Source organism: Trichomycterus rosablanca, chromosome 2 (genome assembly GCF_030014385.1).
Source record: "Trichomycterus rosablanca isolate fTriRos1 chromosome 2, fTriRos1.hap1, whole genome shotgun sequence".
In the NCBI taxonomy this organism is placed as follows: Eukaryota; Metazoa; Chordata; class Actinopteri; order Siluriformes; family Trichomycteridae; genus Trichomycterus; species Trichomycterus rosablanca.
The window spans coordinates 56,267,978-56,273,977 of NC_085989.1; positions in this window are offsets into that span (position 1 = coordinate 56,267,978).

A 6,000-nucleotide genomic window follows, 5' to 3' on the forward strand; every position below is an offset into this window, starting at 1 on the left:
TTTAAACTAAGAAATCTGTGTTTTAATTATTCAGTCAGGGGTAATACGATGCTGCTTCTGCTACCACTATTCTGTTTAAAATGACAGCAAAACTGGTCCAGTGCAGAAATGCAAGTTTTATTTTATGCATTTTCTCCCCCTTTAGCGCATCCCATCCTTGCCCAATTGCATCATGCTTCCTCTCTGCCTATGCCGATCCCTGCTCTGATTGAGGAGAACGAAGCTAACCCACGCCCCCTCCGGCACGTGGGCAGCAAGCCGCATGCATCTTATCACCCACACGTTGACGAGTGTTGTGCCACCTAGTGTTGTGTACAGAGAGACACACCCTAAGAGCACTCTTTCCTCATCTCTGTGTAAGCGCCCCTAATCAGCCAGCAGAGGTCGTAATTGCACCATTCTGACAGAGAGACCCATATCCGGCTTAGTCCTGCCCATCTGAACAACAGGCCAATCGTTGTTCATGTGGCTGCTCAGCCTCGGCCAGCAGGCAGAGCTGAGACTCGATACATTGTATTTGAGATCCCGGCTCCGGTTCCAGCGTGTGTTTTTACCGCTGCGCCACCTGAGCGGCCGCCACAGTGTCTTTTTAGAGTGTCCAAATGACCACGCTCTATAGTCGGCACATCCAGCGGCACACATAGTGCTTTTCAATGCCAACCCAAGCTGCCCTATCAGGCAGGGTGAGGCAGGCGTAGCGCTAAGTACTCAACCAGTGCATCAGTCTTTAGCCTTCTCTTCTCCCACTGTTAAGCTCTTTCTTCTCCCTGTTCGTTTAAGCTATTCCACTTCCTATACCAAGTCAGTAGAAATCATTTTTGCTGTTTTTATTAAAAAGACTGACTTTCTGTCTGAAGTGAATGAGTGAGCAGAAAAACAGGCAACACTTCCTCCTACTGAGGTTGATGTAACACATTCAAAATATGTTCATAAACACACATAGATCTTCTCTACCTACAGATGACACATTTCTGGTTATTTAGGTTTCTGTCCACTCGTTTTAGCCTCTGGGAAGACAGTGCCCCGCCGCTTGGTCACCCCGAGCTTACAGAGTGCACCCTGGGAAACAACACGGCACCTCGTTTACAATGGTAGTGCGTGGACGAGTTGGCCGACCCAAATTCCAAAGGATCGAAGAATGTTGGCAGAGGACAGGATTTGTTTGTCTAGCAGAGTAAACATCTTAACGATTCCTCTTGTGTTGTTAGGCTTTAAGTGGCATCATTATTATTTTCTAATGTGGCATCAACACAGGCAGATGAGTCAGTAGGAATCATTTTGCTTGCTTCATTGAACAGAACGACTCGGTGAATGAAACAACAGGTAACACTAGCTCTTCTAAAGGCTTGACGGTAACATACAAAATAGGCTACGGACCCCAGCAATGAACAAGCACACGAAGAAGGTGATGAAACGGAACTGACACACATGGATCGACTCCTTTCTACCTACAGATTACACTGGTAAAGTGAAGCCGGCAGTTTCTCGTATACCTGCACAGTGTGCTTTGAGAAGACCGCACCTACCAGCCACCATGAGCAGACAGAGTGCACACTGGGAAACAACACCACGCTTTGTTTACATAAGAGTGTGATTGAGTTGGCCAGCTTGCCACACAATCAGTCCTTTATTTTCTAAGTGAAACTCCACTTCTGGTTGACGTTCATGTTTAGTGTGGTGTGTAAGTCAGTGCTTAGACAAAATTATTAGTCCTGCAAATATTATGATGACAATCAAACTAAACTAAAATTCTGTAAATAAATACATTTGTCTGGTCACTACAACTAGAATTAAAGCTAAGACATTCAAATCCAACAATGCTGTAGCTGTTTTATTGCCAGTAAAACAACATAACAGCATAGCAAAAACGTGGGTGAAATAATGAAGAACATGACAGTAACATAAAACACAAATCAAAACTTACGAAGGAACGGCTAAACTAGGCTAAAAGTAAGATTTTAAAACGTGCTTCTCAAAAATGTTTTAAAAAATATGTGGACAATCAAATGTGGTAAAACTTACCGGTTCTGTTAGGTGGATTGGTTGAAGATTGATCGAGAGTTGAATTAAAAGTGGCTGATTGGGGTAAAAACATAAAAATTATATTAAAAAAGCTATAACAAGCTAAATGACTTTTAAACTAAGAAGTCTGTGTTTGAATTATTCAGTCAGGGGTAAATACAGTGCTGCTTCTACTACCACTATTCTGCACTGTTGATGCCAGCAGAACTGGTGCATTGCAGAAATACAAGAGGACAGAGAGAAGCAAATATACAGTGTATCACAAAAGTGAGTACACCCCTCACATTTCTGCAAATATTTCATTATATCTTTTCATGGGACAACACTATAGACATGAAACTTGGATATAACTTAGAGTAGTCAGTGTACAGCTTGTATAGCAGTGTAGATTTACTGTCTTCTGAAAATAACTCAACACACAGCCATTAATGTCTAAATAGCTGGCAACATAAGTGAGTACACCCCACAGTGAACATGTCCAAATTGTGCCCAAATGTGTCGTTGTCCCTCCCTGGTGTCATGTGTCAAGGTCCCAGGTGTAAATGGGGAGCAGGGCTGTTAAATTTGGTGTTTTGGGTACAATTCTCTCATACTGGCCACTGGATTTTCAACATGGCACCTCATGGCAAAGAACTCTCTGAGGATGTAAGAAATAGAATTGTTGCTCTCCACAAAGATGGCCTGGGCTATAAGAAGATTGCTAACACCCTGAAACTGAGCTACAGCATGGTGGCCAAGGTCATACAGCGGTTTTCCAGGACAGGTTCCACTCGGAACAGGCTTCGCCAGGGTCGACCAAAGAAGTTGAGTCCACGTGTTCAGCATCATATCCAGAGGTTGGCTTTAAAAAATAGACACATGAGTGCTGCAAGCATTGCTGCAGAGGTTGAAGACGTGGGAGGTCAGCCTGTCAGTGCTCAGACCATACGCCGCACACTGCATCAACTCGGTCTGCATGGTCGTCATCCCAGAAGGAAGCTGACGCACAAGAAAGCCCGCAAACAGTTTGCTGAAGACAAGCAGTCCAAGAACATGGATTACTGGAATGCCCTGTGGTCTGACGAGACCAAGATAAACTTGTTTGGCTCAGATGGTGTCCAGCATGTGTGGCGGCGCCCTGGTGAGAAGTACCAAGACAACTGTATCTTGCCTACAGTCAAGCATGGTGGTGGTAGCATCATGGTCTTGGGCTGCATGAGTGTTGCTGGCACTGGGGAGCTGCAGTTCATTGAGGGAAACATGAATTCCAACATGTACTGTGACATTCTGAAACAGAGCATGATCCCCTCCCTTCGAAAACTGGGCCTCATGGCAGTTTTCCAACAGGATAACGACCCCAAACACAACCTCCAAGATGACAACTGCCTTGCTGAGGAAGCTGAAGGTAAAGGTGATGGACTAAACCCAATTGAGCACCTGTGGCGCATCCTCAAGTGGAAGGTGGAGGAGTTCAAGGTGTCTTACATCCACCAGCTGTCCAGATCCTCCAGATGTCATCATGGAGGAGTGGAAGAGGATTCCAGTAGCAACCTGTGCAGCTCTGGTGAATTCCATGCCCAGGAGGGTTAAGGCAGTGCTGGATAATAATGGTGGTCACACAAAATATTGACACTTTGGGCACAATTTGGACATGTTCACTGTGGGGTGTACTCACTTATGTTGCCAGCTATTTAGACATTAATGGCTGTGTGTTGAGTTATTTTCAGAAGACAGTAAATCTACACTGCTATACAAGCTGCACACTGACTACTCTAAGTTATATCCAAGTTTCATGTCTATAGTGTTGTCCCATGAAAAGATATAATGAAATATTTGCAGAAATGTGAGGGGTGTACTCACTTTTGTGATACACTGTACATGGGCACTGATGTTGGTCAAGAAGTTCATTTCAAAGCTGTGGTTAAGTTCAGGGCTGTTTGTGTCATTATAGAGCTTGCTTCGTGTGGAATGGTAAAGGACCTTTCCTAAACTGTTGATGCACAGTTGGAATAATATGATTTCCTTCATATAATTGATTTATTTCACCTGTTAGCAATTGTTGTGGCTGAAACACATACATTCAAGAGTAAGAAAAGATGTCCCAATACTTTTGTCTATAATGTTAAATTAAACCTGCAGAGAGAGGTTGGGAATGTTTGATTTCTTTGAGCAGTAAAGATTAGTGTTATCATGAACTACGTTCTTCAAAAAACTGGTCTCAGATTTCCAGAACCCTGACATTACCACAACAACAACAACAGAACTCGACTCCCCAGATTACCTGTGACTTGTCCTTCCACCCGCCCGCCTATAAAAGAAATAAAATTCACTTTAATAAAGAGGAAAGCTCCTAAAGTGTATAGTTAGATCTACATGTAAAGTATTGATATGTATTTATTATAGAGCTTACTGTTAATGATGAGCAGTAGTGTCACACACAGAGTGAGTAAACGTTGCATCGTGAGTCACTGTGTCCACGTCACAGCTACCTAAAAATCAAATGGATGAAAACGAGTAACACGGTGACGTTTTTACATTTACAATATCTGTTCTTTATGATTCAAAATCCTCTTTCAGTGAATATACTGTATACATTACAGGGTATACAGTACACAGTGTGTATAATACAGTGTATATACTGTATATATTACAGGGTATACAGTACACAGTGTGTATAAAACAGTGTATATAATGTATATTTACAGGGTATACAGTACACAGTGTGTAAATTACAGTGTATATACTGTGTATATTACAGGGTATACAGTACACAGTGTGTATAATACAGTGTATATACTGTATATATTACAGGGTATACAGTACACAGTGTGTATAATACAGTGTATATACTGTATATATTACAGGGTATACAGTACACAGTGTGTATAATACAGTGTATATAATGTATATATTACAGGGTATACAGTACACAGTGTGTATAATACAGTGTATGTACTGTATATATTACAGGGTATACAGTACACAGTGTGTATAATACAGTGTATGTACTGTATATATTACAGGGTATACAGTACACAGTGTGTATAATACAGTGTATGTACTGTATATATTACAGGGTATACAGTACACAGTGTGTATAATATAGTGCATATACTGTATCCATTACAGGGTGTACATGCAATACACAGTGTGTAAATTACAGTGTATATACTGTGTATATTACAGGGTATACAGTACACAGTGTGTATAATACAGTGTATATACTGTATATATTACAGGGTATACAGTACACAGTGTGTATATTACAGTGTATATACTGTATATATTACAGGGTATACAGTACACAGTGTGTATAATACAGTGTATGTACTGTATATATTACAGGGTATACAGTACACAGTGTGTATAATACAGTGTATGTACTGTATATATTACAGGGTATACAGTACACAGTGTGTATAATATAGTGCATATACTGTATATATTACAGGGTATACAGAACACAGTGTGTATAATATAGTGCATATACTGTATACATTACAGGGTGTACATGCAATACACAGTGTGTATAATACAGTGTATATAATGTATATTAACAGGGTATACAGTACACAGTGTGTAAATTACAGTGTATATACTGTGTATAATACAGGGTATACAGTACACAGTGTTCATAATACAATGTATATACTGTATATATTACAGGGTATACAGTACACAGTGTGTATATTACAGTGTATATACTGTATATATTACAGGGTATACAGTACACAGTGTGTATAATACAGTGTATATACTGTATATATTACAGGGTATACAGTACACAGTGTGTATAATACAGTGTATATAATGTATATATTACAGGGTATACAGTACACAGTGTGTATAATACAGTGTATGTACTGTATATATTACAGGGTATACAGTACACAGTGTGTATAATACAGTGTATGTACTGTATATATTACAGGGTATACAGTACACAGTGTGTATAATACAGTGTATGTACTGTATATATTACAGGGTATACAGTACACA